Source organism: Pelodiscus sinensis, chromosome 3, assembly GCF_049634645.1.
Source record: "Pelodiscus sinensis isolate JC-2024 chromosome 3, ASM4963464v1, whole genome shotgun sequence".
NCBI classification, from domain to species: Eukaryota; Metazoa; Chordata; order Testudines; family Trionychidae; genus Pelodiscus; species Pelodiscus sinensis.
The window spans coordinates 84,473,065-84,495,265 of record NC_134713.1 but is presented as its reverse complement, the minus strand read 5'-3'; the positions used below and the strand labels follow the sequence as shown (position 1 = coordinate 84,495,265).

General features: G+C 43.5%; 1 protein-coding gene and 1 long non-coding RNA gene across 3 annotated transcripts in view; one reads left to right on the top strand and one right to left on the bottom strand.

Moving 5' to 3' along the window:
* Nucleotides 1-22,201, bottom strand: part of SLC35F1 (solute carrier family 35 member F1) — a 363,009-nt gene that overhangs the window by 76,629 nt on the left and 264,179 nt on the right. The window lies entirely within an intron of this gene.
* LOC142827622 (uncharacterized) lies at nt 1,490-21,864 on the top strand. The gene is made up of 4 exons (XR_012902317.1): nt 1,490-1,544; nt 1,856-1,914; nt 20,921-21,110; nt 21,740-21,864. It is a non-coding gene; the product is annotated as an uncharacterized LOC142827622 (long non-coding RNA).

Below are 22,201 nucleotides of genomic sequence, written 5' to 3'. Positions count from 1 at the left end.
AGAAGTGGAAAGGACCTGGAAGCAGGGGGGAGTTCAGATCAAACAGGGCAGAGGTGTGAAGGCTATGGGGAAACATTTTCTTGCTGTAGTCCAGCAGTACACTGTTCTATTTTGCAAGAAAGAAAGAAATATACACACAATGAGCAGGGTAGCAACCATGTGTGTATGTTTGTGACCATGAGACCATGTGACAGAGGGATGCAGTCTAGACATACCCAGGGAGGAGGAAGTGAGGGAGGGAGGAGGCTTTGGTCACTGTCCCTGCTTCCAGCAAAATTTCTCCCTGGCCATGGGAGCTGAGGGATTTTGCTAGGAGTGGGGACAGTGCACAAAACCTCCCTCTTGAGAGTCCAGAGAAATTAGCAGCTAGCTCTTTAAAGCGCTGAAGCTGTTCTGTAGTAAGGGTGCTGGTGAGGAGGCCATGGGCTGGATCCAGTGGCTCGGTGGACTGGATTCAGCCCGCTAGACATCTTTTGCCTATCCCTGCCTTAGATGGCTGTAAGTAGGGATAAAAAAAGTCATTGTCTTACTCTGTAATGTTAGGAACAGACTGGACTTCATTCTCCTTATGTAAAAAGAGTAGACAATGGGGGAAAGGGATCCCAAGTAGTGGTTACACCAGGGAATTTCCAGACCCAGTGTGTGATAATGCTATACATAGTGTAACAAGCTCAGAAAATGCAACATAATGGAGGACTTTGTGGGAAGAAGGAAACATGAGTAGAGGCTGGCAAAGCAGGGAGTGCTAGTTCAGGGACACTTAGAAGAGTAGGGCAGAGACTGGGCTTACTCCCAGGAGGAGCAAGCCTGCGCAAGGTACAGTATGAAGAAAAAGCCAAAAAGAGAAAGAGAAAGGGAGAGAGAGAGAGAGAGAGAGAGAGAGAGAGAGAGAGAGGTGGGGGCCTGACAAGGAAGCCTTGGTGGGCAATCCTACACCACTAGCTCTGAACAAGGGCAAGATAAATGGTGGGGAACAGAAAGATCCCAAAATAGTGACTCAAGAGAGACCCTCCCAATGAATTATAATCTATTCATGTGCATAGATTTAGGCTTGGAGCCAAGTAGACTGCAGGAAACATGTGTAGCATGTGATTAGTATAATGAGATCTCTCATGGGGGAATTCTCCACCTTTAAGTGCACCTTTTGTGGGAAGATGGCAGGCGACCCTCACTAGTGGTATGAGGGCCATCCCCAAAGGGCTCAGGGACCTCCAGCAGAATCTAAATTCCATAAAGAGGATACAGAATGGACAGCAGACACCCTTTTTGGGAAGCTAGAAAAAACCTTAGGTGTCATAGGGTGGGGGAAAAGGTGTGTCACAAAGCACTAATAGCATCCTGGTCACTGATGCAGCCACTGCATGAAGAAGGCTGCAAGCTCATCTGTGAATTAATTAAACATTTTCTGTCTGGGTGGTAATCACTGGGCTAATGATGTAATTGGGAGGATATAAGTGGATACAACAGGAAGCAAAGGGGAGCTCAGAAGGAAAACTCAAGGGGGATAAGACCAGGCTGAGGAGTGAAGAAAACCTCCTCTTTGTGTAAGTACGCTGTCCTACTTTTCAAAGAAGGAACAAATGCACATATGATGACTAGGATAACAACCACATATGTGTTTGTGACCATGAGCCCAAATGAACTGGCCAGGCAGTGAAGTACACTGGATCACAACAAAGGTATCCTGTGATAGGTACCACTGAGTCCTAATCAAGAAATGATTTTTATATGTGTTTAAAATCTTGTGTTGTATTTTTTTAGTAAGCTATTTAATTCAAACATTTTACAAATGGGCGGGGGGGGGGGGGGGGGGAGAAAATGTATATTAAAAATCAACAACTCTACTTCTTTTCAGAATGAAGCCTCTTACAGCTCCCAATCCACTTTTCTGGACTTACCACAGAGATAGGAAAGGTAAAACAATGTTACATTTTCTGGTAAAACAGAAGCAGAAATAGAAACTATTTGCAGGTGGAGGGTGTGGTGTTTCATGTTTTCTTTATTCACTATAATCAAAGAAAAAGAAGCAAAACAGAAAAAAGAAAAAGAAAAAATGTACTTTATTCTCTTACAATGGAAATCTATAATTTCATTGTACAAATATTTAGATTTATGATATTGTGTGGAGGGCCATCTAATTTTTTTGTTCTGCATTTGTACAGCACTTACCACTGTACATAACTAGGGGCCTTAGGTGCAAATAATATTCATAATCAGAAGATCATAAGATGCAAAGTAAAATTTAAGAGCAATGTATTTAAAGGATCCATTGGACATGCAGTGATGCTGGTAGAGATGTAATTATCTGAGAACACAGAACAATGCCTACTCTTGCACAATCTTGTGGGGTGTGTGTAAAACCGTCAGTATTTGTTCTGTTTGACTAGAGTACTATTACTATAGAAGAGAGTCCCTTTAAAAAGAATGAGTTTAGGGCCTATATTTTCCCCACTATTTGCATAAATGATTTACCTACAGTTTTGCAAGTATGTGCTATTATGTTATGTACTTTTTTCCATCTGTTTCTTCTAACTGCATCTGTTCCCCGTGCACATGCTCTGAAGCCTATAAGCAAAAGATCCCCTAGTGTATGAAAGCTGCACTCTTGCCACTGCTGGCTCTCCTTCAGCAAGTAGGCTGCTTTGTAAGAGTAATTATTTTTACATCACAAAGAAGGGTTTGCCCCCAGGAGATTACTAAATTAAAAATAAATTTAAAAAGACAATTAAGAGGATCTTGCTGTGCAATTCCAACCAAAATCACATGTGCACATGTAGAAACCGTCTCACGTTCACTTCCACAGCTGCAGAGGAACCTTTGATTTAAAAAAAAAGAATTCTTTGTGCATGGGTTTGGTCTCTGTGCGGAAGAATGAATCAGATAGCCTTCAGAGTTTTAAATATATTCCCTTCCTCTTCTCATTTGCCATACACATGCAATTTCACTGCAATCTAGATAATAGCTTGCTATTTAAGGGAAGGTTACTAGAAGCCCTCTGCTCCCCTTCTCCTATACATCACAGAAGGGACCTCAATGCACAGAGGAGGATTGCTTGGATTATAGCCACATACTGATGTTTCTCCACTGCCCCTAGCTGCTGTGTGGGAGCTGAGCCCCAAGAGGACAAGAGAGTGGCCACAGGAGATGAGGACAATCAAAAGGGCAGGTTTCCTTAGAAGGAAATCTCAGTCATGGGCTACTATCTCTCAGTCGCGACTTCTTCTCCTCAGCTTTCCCATACTGTTTGCACACATACCTGACTGGACATTTAGCCAATAATAGAATAACATCAATGTTGGCTAAGCTGTCATTCTGGCTGGTGGAGAGGTGTGGGAGGCACAGTGTCGGTGCGTCTACACAACAGGGCTTAACTTGAAATAAGCTATGCAAACTGAGCTATGTCAATTGTGTAGCTTATTTCGAAATTGCTTATTTCGAAGCATCTACATAGCACTTATTTTGAAGCAGAACACTCTTCCTCTGACTTCCCTTACTCTTCCTACAATGAGGGTTACAGGAATTGGAAAGTTACAAGAGTAAGAAGTCCTCCAGCTTGACAGTGTTTCAACATTATTCTGAAATAACTGCCTGCTGTGTAGACACGGACTAAGTTATTTTGAAATAATGTTGCTGTGTAGATGTACCCTGTAGCAGCTATGTGGAACTTAACTCCCATGTTATAACCAGAATTCTAAAAGATAAGGGTCATTCCTATGTATGCCTGTGGCTACTGTACATGAAAAATATCCTGGCCTGCCTCCTGCCAGCCCACTTGACACAATGGGTTGATGCAGTAGGCTTCCAGGTCTTCAAAAAGCTGCACTGCTATGGAGGTCAGTGGTCTTATTCTGTGATTTTTTTTTTTTTTAACGTAGTCCCATGATGGTTGCTTACTCCTTCACAGTCATTTGTATTATTGATGGGTCAACAACTGCTTTCTGTTTTATTGGACTAAAGATAACACACTGCCACCAAATTATTCATGCTGATAGAGGAAAAATCCATCTCCTTACAGGGCTGTTCTGTTCTTGCTTTTCAAAACACGCAAGTGTGTTCTGTTTAATGTATTCATGACTCTTATTCTGTTCTATCTTTCATTACACTTTCTTGAAGCCATTCGGAAGAGCAGAGAATTTCTCAACTTGTTTTCTCCAGCACTAGTACAGGTTGGATATCTCTTACCCAGCACCCTTGGAACCTGACCAGTCCTGAACCAGGGAATTTTCCAGACTAGAGAAGGTTCCCTTGCCACAGCCCCCAGCTGCTGACTCTGCCAGCTGAGGTGAAGGGGTCGGGAGGATTAACTCTAGTCCCAGCTGGACTGCCTGCTGGACTCCAGCAGCCCACATTACCGTTGACTGCCGGGGCTGGCTCTGGCCCTGTCAGGCTGCCTGTGGCTGCCGATCAAGGCCGGATTAAGACCTTTCGAGGCCCTAAGCACTGAAAAGATTATGGTGCCCCCCCCATATGTAATTCAAAATATAAACAATACTATACCGTAAAATCTTTTTTTTTTTTTGGGTGCCCCTGCTTTGCTGGTGCCCTAAGCACGTGCTTAGTCTGCCTATTGGGTAATCCAGCCCTGCGAGTGCTCAGGCTCCGGTCCCAGCCATGTGGCAGCCTGTGGGCTCTGGCCCCACTTCAGAAGGCTGTCTGGGGCTACAGCCCTGTGCTGCCATGTGTTGCTGGGGCTGCTGCCAGCCATATTTCTGGTCCTGCTGTTGTGAGTTGCTGAGAGCGTAGGCTCCTGCTCTGCGGCAGCTGTAGGCTCTGTCCCCATTTCCATAGGCTGCCCAGGGCTCTGGCCCCGTGCTGCCACAAGCCATCACTGGCCCATTCCTGCACAGCCAGGGGCTGCCCCAACCCGGTCCCAGTGCCGCAGGCTGTTGGGAGCTGCTGGGGGCTGCTGGCAGCTCCAGCCCTACTAATGCAGGCTGCTGCCAGCCCCACCCCTTGCCCATCCCACTGCTTCAGCGTGGCCCCTCCTGCTACTAGGCTACTGCAATTCTCTGATCAAGGAACATCCCTGGTCCTGCTGGACCCTGGATGTTGCCAGATCATAGAATTCCAGTTTTGGGAGGTGCAACCTGTACTTTTTCAGCTATTTCATATTTCCCCTTGGTTCTGCAGTGAAGGGAACAAAGGTAGACTTAGGTTGAACTTTTGTGTGTGTGGCTTTTCTCAGTTACAATGAGACACCGCTCTTACTACACCACCACAGACACACACTTTTTATGTTTTGCATAAAAAAGTTTGGTTTTCTGCAACATCAAGCTCCTGAGGTAAACATTCTTACAGTATACCAACCTAGCTCTGGGAAAGAGCTACATAGTGTCAATGTGTTCTGAGCTCTTTTTAAAGAGATCCTCGTTTGTCAGTTATCAAAGCAGGGTTTGGTTGGTTTTTTTTTAGTGTTTGAGGGGATTTTTTGGTGTATTTATAATAACTGATAACTTTATTTATGGCGCTTGCATCCAGAATTCTTATCTTATTTAGTGTCTAGTAAAGTAATGATACCTCCTTCAATACTCTGGAATTTTTGTATCTATGTAAATAACCTTAATTATTCCCACTAACTCTTAAGTGTTCACTTGGCTAGCAATTTAGGAAATGCTAGTTCATATAATGCTTGGTCCTCTGACCTCAATAGGAGTTATGCACAAAGCAAAAACGGTATGTACTCTTTGCATCTGTTTCTTCTGACAATCTCATTCTTCCCTATGATGTTCTTAGCACACTATGTGTGAAATCTGTTCAGTTACTAAACTAAAAGCTCAGCTCAAATATTCAGATCAGCTACTCCCTCTAAAAGTATTGTGAGAAATTTTTCTCGTGAGGTTATGCTACCTCAAACAGAACTAGAAATATGCCCCTCTGTGATAAGGGCCTTTGACCAGAAATGCAACTGATGACATCAGATCTGGGAATGTAACCCTGAATCTTCACAAAATAGAAAGGGTTCAATCTGAGGCTTTGAGTTTAGCCCACGGGTGGGGAACCTCAGGCCCTGGGGCCAGATGTTGCTTCTAGCTTGCTTGGATCTAGCCCTAGGGCTGCTAGGTGTCCAGTTTTCAACTGAACAGTCCAGTATTTGAGCTTTGTGTTCGGGAAACAAATTGAGAAAATATAAATGAGAAAATATAAATGTTCAGTATTTTCTAAATAAGATGTAATGTAGATTGTGATGTAATGTCAAGTGTGTCCAGTATTTTTGTTGAAACCATCTGGCAACCCTATCTAGCCCCCAAAGCTCAGCATTGGGGAATCCATGCTGATGCCCCAGCCACCCAATTGCAGGGCTGGAGAACACAATCTACTAGCCTGGGCCCCCCTAAGCTCTGGTGTGCAAGAGGAATGTGTGGAGTGTTTTTCTCATTTGCAGCCAGGGGCTTCTTACTTGCTTCTTGTGTGTGGCCCCCGACAGATTTTTCTGTAGGTCAGTGGCCCCCGACCCAATACAAATTTCCCACCCCAGCCCATCACAAAGTCTGTGGCTAGAACCAGCAACCTATTTAGATTGTAAGCTCTTCAGAACAGGAACCCTCTACCGATCTAGTGTCTAGCACATTGGGGGCCAGTTTTTTGGCTGGCCTTAAGCAATATCACAACAGATATGATGAACAACCTTTAGACATCTTGTTTCTAGAAACTGTTGATCATGTATTTTTTTTTTTAAAGTACATATATGACAGTTACAATCAAATGGCCAGAGATTTTGCTGATGACACAAGTTCGGGACTTTCTAATAACATCCATATTTTTACCTTGGTGGCAGACTGTGCTGTGTTATTGATATATGCTATCTCAGTGCATAGCCAGTGACAACAATTGTGTGACAGCTGCTTGAGATGAACTCTTTTGAATTATTCGTTTGATTAAAAAATACACTAAGTTTAAAAGTGAGTTGGGGTTAATAGCTTTAGAGCTCTTCTAGTTCAACAGTGTGAGTAATGTCAGTTATGTACCATTTGTAAAGTGATTTGGGATCCTCTGATAAAAGGAACACAGAAATGCACAGTATCATTTATTAATCAGCTACAGGTCAAGCAAATCCAACAAAGTGTTCATTATTAGAAAATGATGACAAAATATCAGGCAAGGAGTGCACAAGACATGCAGTTAGAATCAACAGATAAACTATTTGGACAGGCTATAAAACATAGAAGTACTTGATGTGGGAGGAGGAGGAAAGTCTGGTTAGTTAAAGGTGCAAGATAGTACTATTTTTTTTCCAAAGCAGTATTTCCTGAGGCTATATCCACATAGGTACCTAGATGCCTAATTGCATCTTTATACACCTAAATCTACCTTTGACATTCTCAAAACTACTGCTCAGTTGCTGCCTAACCCCATAGAAACCTAGGCTTTGTCTACACTGCAGGGTTTTTGCGCAAGAAGCTTTTTGCGGAAAAGCTCTTCCACAAAAACTCCTTGCGCAAAAGCACATCCACACCTCAAAAGCGCATTGCAAAAGGGATGTGCTTTTGTGCAAAAGAGCGTCCACACTGCATGGACACTCCTGAGCAAGAAAGTTTTGATTGCCACTCACAGAATGGCCATCAGAGCATCTGTGCTTTTTCTGATGGTTTCTTGTGCAAAAAGAGCCTCCTGTTGAGCATCCACACACCTTTTTGCATAAGAACTCTTGCGCAAAAAGGAGTCTTTCCTTGTAGAAAGAGGTATATCTACACCACAAAAAGCCCTTTGTTCTGATGTTTTACTGTAAATTTTCTTGTGCAAAAACGCGCTTGAGGTGTGGATGCTCTGTGGGTTTTTGCGCAAAAACCCGATAGTGTAGACATAGCCCTATAGTCCTCAAGGCATCTATGTTTCTACTGGTGGGCATAAGCAAAACTACACAGGGATTGACACTGCCCCATAGCTAGTGAGCTGCTCACAGCCTTAAGTCATTCCAAAGTCTTAGGGAACTCATACTAGATGACCACTAGATGACCACCAGCTTATCTCCCCAGCAGGTCTGAATTGCATTGGCAAACTTTGAGCATCGCTCCAGGATTTGATCTGGCACAGCCTGTGAAGAGCAATTTTGTAGGCTTGGATGGGCATGAGTGGCGGTGTCCCCGGTATGTATGCAATAGGACAGTGATGTAGACATTCACATGGGATGTGGGAGACCTAGATTCAAACCTTTTTTTCTGCCTAATTTGGAACAGTGATTGTACTCAGGTTTCTCACATGGCAAGTGAATGCCCTAACCAGTGATATTTTGGGGTGGAGAAAAAGAAAAATGGCAGGTGTGTCAAGAGCGCGAAAGTGGTAGAAATAAAGATGCTTCTGGAATCTACCAGTAGAGGGAAAATAAACTGAAAAAGCACTTGATAATACTAGCTGCACTATGTCCTGTTATGATCCTCAAGCAAACTGGGTGGCAAACATGCAGAAATACCAATGCATGGCCAGATTGCTTCAAGATGCCTAAATCTGCAGAGGTGGTAACAATGTGCAGACTTAGTTAGCCCTCTGTTTTAAGAGGCTACAATTACACTCTCGGCTTTGTTGGAAATTTTTGCTTAACCATCACAGGGAGCGGGTCTAACAGAAGAATGCTCAATCCAGTGGTGTCCTTTGAAAAGCTAGTTTTCCTTCATGACAGTGATGCTGCCAATGAAAATGGGGGCAAACAGTGAAACTCTACTAAATCCCTGCACTGCATTTCAGCAAGATGCCCCAGCCAAACACCTGGGATCCCTCCCCATTCCCTTCTTCCCTCACGAGTTCCTTCCTAGCCAGGCCACTGAGGAGTCCAGCTGGGGAGCCCAGACAGCTGTGGGGAGCTGCGGCAGAACCTCCACCTGCCTGCAGCACCAGGGTGGAGAGTGAGAGGATCCCTTAGCTATGTCACTGCGCCCAGGCTTCCTGTTCACTGAGGTCAGGTGGAGGGTGACACTCCACGCCAACTCCCATCAACTGCCCATGTCGCTCCCCATGACCCAGCCTGACTCCAGTAAGTGTGGAGGGAGGAGTATATGACTCAAACTTAATCCCAGCCAGTCCCAGTAAAGCCCTGCAAAATCCATGGATATCCACACCCGCAGATGTGAATATTCACAATTTCTCCAGATCGCAGATCAGATGCATTTTTTTTATCCCTAGAGGGATGTAGTAGTAGAAGCTCACATCATGTAAGAATGATGAAGGAAAATATAAGTCCATTACTTAGTGGGCTACTAACTGATGACACCAAAAAGGCTGAGATGTTTAATGTATATTTTGCTTCAGTCTTCACTAAAAAGGTAAATTGTAATGATATGCTTAACACAATAGCAATAAAAGGGAAGGAACAGACTATAGGATAGGGATGCAAACTATGGCCCATGGGCTACATCTGGCTTGTCAGATCCTTCAGTCCAGCTCCTGAATTTTCACTGGAGAGGTGAATTGGGACTGCCTTGCCAGGAGGAGCCAGCCCAAATCCTGGGTAGCATGGCGAACATGGGCAGCTAGCCTCTAGCTTCTCCCTCTATGCCCCTCTTCCTCCACAGCTGCAGCTCCCTGAGTACCAAGGCAGTGCAGTCACCTCGCTGCCAATCTCAATGGCTGTAACCTCTGGATGGGGAGCAGAGGGGTTGGATAAGAGGCGGGGGCTGGGCCACACCTGTGTTTTAAGGAAGGCACAGCCTCCACCAGCCTTATGTACCTGGCCCTCCATACAATTTCCAAACCTGATGTGACCCTTGGGCCAAAAAGTTTGCCCACCCCTGCAGTGTTCTCTGTAAACTGAGTGCAGGGACACCCACCCAGGAGTGATACAAATGTCACCTACCTGATTAGCAGAGCACCCGCAGAATGTGTTTCTGCTGGTGGTGCACACTCACACATGCCTTGGTATACAACAAAATTTATTATGCCCATCTTTGGAAAAAAATAACTAGAGGGAAAACTTTACCCTTAGTATAGGGAAAGAACATGTTTAAGAATATTCAAATAAGGTTGATGTATTCAAGTTGTCAGGACCTGATTAAATTCAGCATAGGGTACTTAAGGAGCTAGCTTTGTAAACACCTAGAGGATGGTAGTGATAAGCAATAACTAACATGGATTTTTCAAGAATAAATCATGTCAAGCCAACCTAATTTCTTCCTTTGGCTTATGAGTAGTAGTTATCATTTCACTGTCAAATTAGGAGGCATCTTGTGGGCTTATGCAGGAGTCCGTCTTGCATCAGGTACTATGCAATATTTTCATTAATGACTATAATGGAGACTCTGCTGAAAACATTTGCATATTTCACCACGTTGGGATGGATTGAAAATATTTTGAAGGACAGAACTAGAATTCACAATGACCCTGACAAATTGATGAACATGGTAGAATTTAATAAAGACAAGTGCAATGCATTACACTTAAGGAAATATATTAAAGGCACAGCTACAAAATAGGGAATAATTGGCTACCAGGTAGTCAACAAAGGATCTGGGGCTCAGCACTGAGGTGGGCAAATTCCAGCCCCCAGGCCAGATCCAGTCCATCGGGTTAATCTGGGTGGCCCCCAATTGAGTTTACTTGTGCTTCTGCAGGTATCAGATGACTGCAGCTCTTGTTGGCCATGAACAGCAATCAGCGGACAATCGGAGCTGCAATCATCCGATACCTGCGGAGGTGCAGGTAAACATAGAGGTGGCAGCCCACCAAGCACTAACCCTGGCAAGCTGCTAGGTTTTTTTTTTATTGCCCACCCCAGCTCATTGGATCACAAATGAAATATGAGTCATGATGTGATACAGTTGTTCAAAAAGATTGGTTAATTCTGGGGCGTATTAACAAGAGTATCAGATGTAAGACATAGGAGGTAACTGACACACACTACTCAACCTTGGTCAGGCATCACTTAGCATACTGTATTCAGATCTGGACATCACACTTCAGGAACTATGTGGACAAATTGGAGACAGGGCTGTTCAGGCATAGTCTGTATAACCACTACATTCCCCTGCTTTCTGCATCTTAGTTTAATTCTTTGCTGAAGCAAAGGTCAGAATTCTGTCTTTTTACACAGAGTTAAATCTTAGCTACTATATGTAAATACCAATAAACAGGTGTCAACTTAAAACACAGAGTACCATACACTTCCTTAGTAAAATAAATAATTAATGCACACAACACATTGTAAATACTACTGACAATGTTTTATACTATTGGGAATACTATAAATAAATTTTAGACTAGGGACGTGAATGGTTTACTGGTTAAAGTTAACTGAGTGGGGCTGCTCCAGCCCCATGGAGCTCACTGCGGGCAGGGGGCCCGCTCCAGCCTAGCCCCTGTTTAATCAGTTTTCCTTGGGTCAGATTGGTAGCATAAGGCATGGATCACACGCAAGTTTAAAGTAGTACAAATGGTGGATTCTCTGTAACTTTAAGTATTTAAATCTTGATTTAAGGACTTGAGTAACTCAGCCAGAGGTTAGGGGTGTATTACAGGGATGGTGGGTGAGTTTCTGTAACCTGTAATGTGCAGGAGGTTGGATTAGATGATCATAGTGGTACCTTGTGGTCATCTAGTCCATGAGTATGAGACTTATCTGGTGGCAATTCTCCAGGAAACTAGGTTTTAAAATATACAAGATCCTTAATGCTTATGTAGGTTAGGCTTAATGTGAAATTTAAGTCTTCTCTGAACGATATGTACACACATTAAACTGCATGGAGTCAGTTTACCTACCATGAAGTATGAAGGATAGAGACAATCCTACTAGGACTCAAGACTCTGGTTATAGGAAGTTTCAGTAAGTAGATTAAACAAAACCTGATGCCTACACTACCATGCTGTCCCTGAGTATGTGTTATCTTTGTTTTAGTGTTATTTTGTGATACTACAGCTCATGCAACAGTGCAAAATAAGTGATAAGTAAATTTGAGCTAATTCATTAGAAAAGATTCTGTTGTCCTTCATTCCAGGTTTGGTGCAGACAAGGGGACAGACCAATAGATTCTTAACAACTCTTGGGATTAGGGCATGAATAGATTAGTCCCTTGGAATTTGAAAATATATATGCACATCTTCCTGCATGTCAATTTGGCTGGCAGTCTGGAAAGTGTCAATATTTAAATGGTTAAACACAGATGCAGTAGTACACAGAAGGAGAAAAACAAACCCCAGAGCTATCAACACCACATTCTATTTAATTTGCATTTCATTTATTTTCTATGATAGAGTGTAGTTTAGCTGTATTTTACTAATCTGTTGTGCTGGGTATGACTCATGTATAGATACTAAGATGGATGTCCCTGTGTCAGGCCTTGGGTCAGCCTTCAGCAATTCAGGATAAGACCTTCTGTCATATCTTTGACTGTGCTCATCAAGCGGCAAAAGTCCTGAGGCAGCCCTTACATTCCGTGTCATTAGTTGTCACCGAGCTCTGTGCTCAAACTCACAAAACTGACAGTTTCATTTGCTGCAGTCAGGAAACATCAGGGCCAATTACAATGAACTTCTGAGCAACAAGCACGTTCACTTCTCACTTATGGGGAAGAAAAAGAGGCAATCATTCTAAAGAACATATTAAAAAGAACAAATACAATTTTCCTGGGCTAGTTTACCCTATACAGAGAAAGTTTAATACAAATATTTTCTTTCTTTCTACTCCCCTTGAAAGCATTTTAAATCAGATTGTTGTTCTCTTTGCTTAGCACGCAATGACAATTATGCTGCAAACAGGTTGATATTAATACCATAATCTGATTAGTTATTTTGTCAATTATGCCGTACACTAGGGGAACTTTGGGTCCGTGAGCCAGATGCAGTCCCTGGCTAGCCTGGATTTGGCCCCTGCGGCTCAAGGTTCCTCCCCCTTGCCTGCACTAGGGAGCCTGTGCTGGTAGTCCGGCCCATGCTGTCTCCCCCGCAACTGATTTTTCTCTGTGGGTCAGCAACCTCAACCCAAAAAAGGTTCCCCACCCTACACAGACACATTCAAAGTAATACACTCACACATACATACAAAATAAATATATCTTGCTCTCTGACACCATGTAAGCTGTGATCATAATTGAATTTAGGTGGTACAAACCATACCTTTTCTTACTCCATTTACTGGATCAAGATATTTATACTATAGCAGTCTCCTTCTATGGTTGGCATTCCTCTTATTATAGCTTGTCTAAATGAGCACTTCTTTTGGGGCATGCTGGAGAATGAACGTGGCCTGCACTCGCTTGCAGCAGGCTAATAAGTGTGCATGTGGACCTTGTTAAATAGTGCGCTTTTGAACTATGTTGCTTTGAAATGGAACACATGGCTTCAGTAGACTTATTCTTGAATTTATACCTGCATAACTCAGAACATGATTGAGACATTATTCTTTCCCCACTGAGAGAGTGTTTCACTTTGCTATAGAAAGAACATCTAGAAAGACAAAAATCCTAAGATTTTCAGTTCACAGCTGAGACCAGGCTTCCAACAGTCAAGACAGTAAAAGATTCCTGCACTAAACCAGAAGATAATTCAAACACTAATCCAGTGAGCTACTGTTAACACTTTTCTCCTTTGCATTTTTTAGTTAAGGGGGAAAAAAGACTTCTCTCTTTCACTTGACTGCTCTGTTTCAAAGACTGGCTTGTAATCCTGGAAAATAGCTTGGTTTCAGGTCTGAATTTTATTGAAATGACAGTGATCAGGTGTGAAATATAACACCAGAGACCGGAAAGGTGTTTGTAGTGATGCTTACTCAGTATGGGTATGTCTACACTGCGGAGTTTTTCAGGATAATGGAGGTATCCTGGAAAAACTCTGCCTCATTCCATGAGGAAGAAGGGATCTTCTAAAAGAGGGGGATTTTCTGAAATTTGGCCCAATGTAGATGGGCTAAATTTTGGAAAAGCCTCTTCCAAAAAAGGAAAAAGCTAAAGTGTAGACCTAGCCTATGCTGAGAGTAGACAGAGGTAGGTATTTCTCTACACAGAGAGACTCCATTTCAAAGTACATTGCTTATTAACATTACTTTGCTTTGAGAGCCTCAGCTGACACACTCCTTGTTTTTACAAACTTTAATGAATTTGTCTTTTTCATATATAATTATCCTCATTTCATAAATGGGGAAACTAAGGCAACAGTGTCTTGCCCAATGTCACCCATGGGACACTTGGGAAAGCCAGGGAGAAAAACCAGACTTTCTGACTTCCAGGTTTGTGACCTAACCACTAACATCCTTCTCTTTTGGTAAATGTATGGATATCAACACGTGAATGGCCAGGCCTAAATTAGAGAAAATTCATATAGTCAAGAGTCCCACATTTTGGTTGTCACTGAGCCTTGGATTATCTGTGTGTTCATTTCCATTCTGACACATCTGCCCTGATAGAAATCTATCCCTACCACACACAGAGGAAAAATGGTTGGTGCAAAAACATCAACCTAGAGTCTCTCAATCATGTAAGATTTGCTAGTTAATGCGATGGGCAGAACTCTGACACAGGATTGTCAACCAGGCTCTTATCATGAGAAGAATTAATTCAGAAAATGTTTCACTATTCCTCTCTTTCATGGCCCACTACTGCCTACATGTCTTTGTTGCCTAGCAACATGCCTCAGCTTTGCTGTGCAAGCAAGTAACATTGTATGTGTATTCTCTCTGGCGTTTTTATTCTAACAAACTCAAAAAAATGCCCTTTTCTCGTATGCATGTTTAATTTCTCCCTCTTTGAATGTCCTTGGGCTGTCTGGCATCTCAGACTGCTGTATTCTGTAGGGATGTCAACATGTAGTCGACTACACGATTAACTGATAAGCCTGGGCTTATCGGCTACTTTTGTGGTCTACACGAATTCCCCTCCTCCCCTGCTGACTCTGTATCAGAGGCAACAAGGGAGTGGGGAACAGGAGCCAGTACCCACGAGGAGCTGGCTTTAAGCAGGCTCCCCACAAGCACTGTATCTGTCTGCCCCTCCCCCCATGCTGCTGCCGATAGAGAGGCAGCAACAGGGAAGGTGAGGGAACAGGGGGAGCCAATATAAGCAGATTTCAAGCAGGCTCCCCATGAGTGCCAGCTCTGCGGACCCACCTTTCCCGTCCCTGCTGCCTCCGACAGGTTCATCCCAGCACCTTTTATCAGAGGCAGCTGCATGGGGGAGAGGAGGTAGGTAGGAGAGGGGAGGCTTCCGTGAAGCAGCCTCTGTCCGCAGTGAGACAGGGCCTGCCATGGACAGAGGCTGGTACATGGCAGCAGCCCCTGTCCACAGGGGGTCCAAGACTCTATGGACCAGCCTCTGTCCACAGGGCGCTCAGACCCCCATGGACAGGGGCTGCTGCCACCCTGCACTGCTGCCTCTATATCAGAGGCAGCAGCATTGGGAAGCAGGCAGCTGGTCCACATGGAGAGCTGTTTTTTAACCTGACTCCCTTCACAGACCAGCTTTTACCAGCCAACCCACGATGTTGCCCCGGATAGAGAAGCAGCAGTGCGAGGTGCAAAGGGCTCCCTGGGAGTGGGGCCAGAGTGCACTGGCTACCGGCCCCACCCCTTGAGACTATCGAAGAGTTGTGTAACCACTAAGATTTCATGACTATTCAATTACACAATATCTAACATCCCTAGTATTCTGAGTTTTCATTCCTCATTTAACCTCAATGCTTGGCATTCTAGGAAAATAGAGAGCCTGGAAAAGAAACAACTGTTTTGCAAATAATGAACTGCCTTCTTTAATTTTATTTTAGTTTTAATTGATCACTTCTGACCATCAACCTGTGCCTCAAAGCACAATTTTGATACTTTGTTGGCACTTACATACTACTTCCCAGTATCACTTAGCTACTCCTGAAAGAAAGAAAGACAGAATGAAACAGACAGCTGTAACCACAGGATCAAAGAAGAGGAAGGGAAAGATTATGATGAATGTTAGCTGGCAAAGGGGCCTTTTCTAAATAACTTTAAACACTGTAAATATTGATGTTAAAAAAACCAACAGTGTTTTGAACTTTTAAATTCTCACCACGGATTTTACTGAACAGGTGTGTATTCAAAGTTTCATAGTTCATATTATGTTTAATTCTCTTTCAAGGTGGAAGAAAAAATAGATGGTATTTAATAAGGGATCATCCACTACTAATTTCCTTTTCGCTCAGTACTTTTACGAGGGGCCTACAACTTCGTAACAGTATAGAATTTTCTCAGTTGCCTTTTGTCTTTCAGTTTATGGCATCAATGATATGTACAAGTACTGTAGATCAGGAAACACTGATCTTCCTTTAAGATATTAGACTGGTCAGGATAGTTGGAGCAGACAATCATCTGCCCATCAATAGTAAGACTACCTGGTTTCCTCATAGACAGTGTGAAAGCTGCTGAAAATGTGCATAACATACTGGGTCCCAGTCATCAAAAGCATTCTAATATTTGGTCTATTATATCCTAATGTGAAAGCATGTGCTTTTGCAGGCATCTGACAGCTGAGCTGGAAAACTCTTCTTGGTAATATTTTCATACTGGGATTCACAACCATGTTTGGTCCAGACATCAAGCAGTTGATCACTACCAGTTGGGGCCTGACAATCTAGCCAGCTTTCTATCCACGTTATAGCCCATTTATCCAATCCATACTTCCTTAACTTGCTGGCAACAATATTGTGGGAGACCATATCAAAAGCTTTGCTAAAGTCAAGATATATCACATCCACTGACTTCCCCATGTCCACAGAGCCACTTACTTTATCATAGAAGCTAATCAGATTAGTCAGTCCTGACTTGCCCTTGGTGAATCCATGTTGACTATTACTCAGGGGCAGATGACCGTTTTGCGGGGCCCTGGGCAGCATAATTCCGCGGGGCCCCCCCTTGTCACGGCGCATGCGCAGTGATGCCATGCGCATGCGCGGGGCTTTTTGAAGCGTGGGGCCCAGGGCGGCCGCCCCGCTCGCCCTGCCCTATGTCCGCCCCTGCTATTACTGATCACTTTCCCCTCTTCCAAGTACTTCAAAATGGATTCCTTTTGCACAGATTTCAAAGTGATACAAGTATCTCTTCTGAAGAATGCTCAGCTGAAATCTACATGATCTTCTTGCTGTCTATCAGCAGACTCATAATGCAGAGGACTCAAGCTGCCCGCAGTAGTATTCACTGGTTCTGAGCACAGTTGTTCAAAGCAGTGCAAATTAAATCTGTAGGAGAGGACCACATTGCAGACAGATGCTTGTTGTTTGCCTCCCCACACAAGAGAAATAATCAGCTACTACAGAGAAAACAATTAACAGCTTCACTTTGAGTTTTATGGAAAACTATCTTGAAAAATTACAAAAATGTATTTTAATATTTGCAATGAAGATTGAATGAAGAACATGGGATATTTATCTAGGTAATTCAACAGCCTTAACCACCAGATTGTAATGAATAAATATGTACACAAACACTGAGCTCAAGTTTCCCTGGGCAGCGTGCTTTTAATTTTACTACTATTCCACAATAGCATGTGTGTGATTGGCAGTGACTTCCAGCTTTTTCAGCTACTGTAGTAATTTTATCTGACCAGCTTGGCAATGCCCACTAGTGCCCACACACATTTCTTTCACCAGTGTGCACTGTAATCCACACTGATGTTTGGAGCAAGCCACATTAGGGCATGTGCATCTGACAGGAAGGATGGTAGTTGCAGTGCAACAAGATTTCACAGAAAGTCACCATGAAGAAAAATATGGTGGTGATCCAGTGTGCAGCTGAGACAATGTCACATTCTCAAATATCTGTATAGCTACATATAAATGGCTGGAAGCCACATACTAGAGAAAATTCTAAACCAACTAGAAAAGTGTCCTCTCAGTACCCTACTAGCCAAAGAACAGCTCCTGTCTTCCCATTCCAGCACCTTTTACAAACCAGCTAAAGATTTCTCAATAAGATTATTTTCCAATACTCTAGATGATTAGCACAAAGCACAGAATTAGTGGTACTTATGCCACTAAAAATCCTTGTAAACATATTTATCCATAAATGGTCCCTTTTTCAAAAGGCAATTCACAGTGAAGTCATACAACAAAATTTGGCCCTCAACGAAGCAGACAAAGAAGTACCTTTTAAAGCATGGTAGTGTGTTTGAATGTGCAGCACTACAGAAAGGTGTATTAGACACCTGTGTGTGATAACTTTGGATTAACTTCTAATTACCACTATGAATTTTTTGAAGCATTTGTAAAAATCCTGTCTTTATTGGGCTGAACTTCTTTGGAGCTGGCAGTGGGGCCAATGGATGGAAGGTCCCACAACAATCTGCTAGCACATCACAAGATAACTGGAGAACAAGAGTGGAACATGAAGTAGGATGGACTAATGCACAGTAACAGGACAAGTAAGTAAAAGGAACAAATAGAACAACAACAAAAAAAGACGGTGGTAAAGGATCTGGGTTATTTAATGGGAAAAAAAACCCCAACTTATTCATAGTTTACACTTCCAGGTCTGCATGTCGCTCAGAAAACTGCACAGTACCTAAGCACCATGAGCTTTTCTCATGTCTAATTCATTACTCCTGCTAATAAAAACTTAAGTTCTTAGAAGCATCCAACAGATTGGTAATGGATACAGACAGCATTATTCATCTGTGCCACAAGCTTTTGGCTAGCCTAGAGTGAGTAGTGATAAAAAATAATTACTATCAGGCTACTGAAAACCTGCCAATCTGGAATGAGTTTCCATCCAGTTCATAGAGGAGTAGTGTCCACCCCCAGAAAAAAATACCACCACCATCACACGCACTGAATAAAGTCTCATATTTAAAACATTGAAGAAAGACCTAAGTTCAATTCCTTACTCTACCATAAATTTTACATGGGACTTCAGACAAGTCTTAATCATTTTCAATTCCCCATCTATAAAATAAAGATAATTCTTCCTTTCTTTCATCCTTTATATGGCTTTTCTCTTCAGACAGAGATAGGTAGTATCTTTTATTGTGTATGTATAGCAGCCATAGGAGGTTGGTGTCTCCAGATGTCACTGATACCTATTATTATTAATTATTATTAATAATAGGTTCAGGATACTCAGAAATGGGAATTAAACTATCCACCAACCCCTCCAAATGGTCTCTCCAAATCAGGATTAAGGCATATTTGTTAGATGGGGAGATGTCAATGTAAGGAATCTTACACTGCTGCTGCCAATGAGTAAATTCAAAAGAAATAAAGGACTTCCATTTATAAAGAAGTACAGTCTCCAGTGGTCAACCTGACACCTTTCACTTGCACTGAAGTCACTTAAGAAAGAAAAGCTGCTGTTCCCATGCATAAATTGCATGTATTACCATATCTGGAAGAAGTGACAAGCTGAAGCTGTCAATACTTCACTCAATTTCAAAAATGCACACCACACATTTTCACAGAGATACAGGGCTGGTAGGATCAGGTGAGACCATATATGTATAGGGTTTTATAGCATCATACAACTGGCCTTTTTCTGAGGAGTAATCTGCCTTTCCCAGATGAGTTCTCTCTCAAGAAATGACACATCGTTTCATATTGATCACCAACAAGACAGCTCCTGAGACAATTTGAATCATTACAGTATACCAATAACACTGTTGGCATAAATTTTGGATTATAAGGTCTTCCTGCACTTATATTGTCAGGCTGCAGTATCTGATCATGAAAAGACAACTAGACTGAAAAGTAAGTTAAACCATGATGTGTGAAACATTGCAGAAAAGTGTCACTCTAAACTCTACCTGGTGTTACACAATGTAGGATACAAGATGACAGTAACAGGGATATACAGGCAGTCCCCGGGTTATGTGGATCCGACTTACATCGGATCCCTACTTAAGAACGGGGTGAGGGAACCCCAAACTAGCTGCGCCCCCCTCCCCCAGCAGACCGCCGAGACGCGTCGCTGCAGTCCCGCTGCCCGCATCCTCCGCGGCAATAAAAGCCGCTCCATGTCTCCCTGGTCTGCTGGGGGGGGGGGCGCCACCCAGCAGACCAGGGAGACACGGAGCAAAGCTGCGGAAGACACAGGTGGTGGGACCGCCGAGACGCGCTGCGGTCCCGCCGTCCCCATCCTCCGTGGTGAGAAAAGCCTGGACTACTGGGGGGGGGAGGCACCCTCCAGCAGACCAGGCTTTTCTCGCCGCTGGGTAGAGCAGCTGGGGGGCTGCCGGGTTGGTCCCACAGCGCCGAGGTGCTGCTCTGCCCCAGGCATCACCCCAGCTGCTCTGCCCCAGGCATCCCCAAGTCAGCTGCTGCTGAAACTGACCAGCGGCTGACTACAGGAAGCCCGAGGCAGAGCTGCTCTGCCCCGGGCTTCCTGGAATCAGCCGCTGATCAGTTTCAGCAGCGGCTGACTTGGGGACACCTGGGGCAGAGCAGCTGGGGTGCTGCCGGGCTGGTCCAGTAGTGCCGAGGAGCGGCGCTGCGGGACCAACCCAGCAGCACCCCAGCTGCTCTGCCCTAGGCGTCCCCAAGAGCAACTGGGGTGCTGCTGGGTTGGTCCCACCGCGCCAAGGGTCGGCGCTACCAGACCAACCCAGCAGCACTCCAGCTGCTCTGCCCCAGGCATGTCCGATTCAACAGCGGCTGAATCTGGATGCCTGGGACAGAGCAGCTGGGGCGCTGCCGGGTTGGTCCCCGCAGCGCCGCACCTCGGCGCTGCGGGGACTAACCTGGCAGCGCCCCAGCTGCTCTACCCCAGATGTCCCCAAGTCAGCTGCTGCTGAAACTGATCAGCGGCTGATTCCAGGAAGCCCGGGGCAAAGCAGCTATGCCTCAGGCTTCCTGTAGTCAGCCGCTGGTCAGTTTAAGCAGCGGCTGAATCGGGGACACCTGGGGTACAATATGTACCAGTTCCGACTTACATACAAATTCACTTAAGAACAAACCTACAGTCCCTATCTTGTATGTAACCCGGGGACTGCCTGTAGTAAGAATCCATTGCCAGTTTACCATGTGATCTGTTTCAGGGTTTCCTTCCTTTCATTTGCAGATAATTAGATAGAAAAGATTGTCTACCTGACCATCCCAAGCAAACTATCTTTTGAAAATTTTGTGATAAGATCCGTCATGTCTACTGTGGAATGATTTTGTGTATCGTACCATATGAAAGATAGAGACTTCACCATCTCCAAGGATCTAATCCCTACTGCCCTATTCAAGCCTGGGAAGGAATGTTTTCGGTAAGTACTAGAATTTCCAGCTATAACCCTGACAAATGTAGTTGTAAAAAACCCAGCATGACCATGAATTGCATATCTACGGTAGTTGAGTTCAAATCTTAAATTACTCTCCTGGGGTTTGAAGTTGTTCTCTGAGATAACATTCCCTTTCAAGACTCCTAGAATGGCCCTGATTCGTAGATTCCCAACTACTCAAATCTGAGTCAATTTCTGGGCCAAGCCCTGCAGTCTTTACTCAGGTAAAGCTCCCAGGAAAAACAGCAGTGCAGAATTTGGTCCTGCAGTAATTTTATGTTGTGTCCCCATTTTACAAATGAGGAAACAGAGGCATGGAGAGGTCACAAAACTTGCACAAAGTCAAACTAAGCAAGCATATAGATATTGTGGTAGTAATGAAGAGGGCCATGTAAATACCTAGATAGAGGCAAGGATGACCCCATTAAACTCAAGGCAAATCTCCAGAATTTCACCCAGTAATTTTGTCTCCCCTTTTTCTGGTCCTGTACTTAAATCTTAAGTCTGTCTCTATTCATTTGTTCCATTAATATTGAAGTAATGAGCTAGAGAGCAAACAAAATAATCCAGAACTGAAAAATCATACAAAATATTTTATATTTTTTGTCTTACAGAAATCTCAACAAGGATTGATTATTTAGAACACTTACAATTTGCTGACTAAGGACCCTGTCCTTCAAGTAGTTTCTGCATGCCTATTATTCAATGGAAATACACACTAATGGTACATGCACCAGAGTAACTCTCACCAAGACTGTGCTATTAGCTAATGAAATGAGCAGTTATTAAATGAATGCCTGTACAATCTCTATAATTATGATTGCACTACCTAGTCTTGTCTGAACATTAATAGAGGGATTCTAATTAGGAGTTAAGTGAACAAAATGGCTCAGAACCCATAAGCAATGAAATACCTGGAAAAGGACAGGCACATCCCATATGAATCTCTGAACAAAAGAAATGTTCACTCTGTGTCAACTTAATCCAATTGTTTGTCTCTCGTTTTTGAGATCCTTGTCAGAGGAGCCAACTTGAAATAATTACATTATCTTGAAGCCAGTCTAGAATTAAGTATA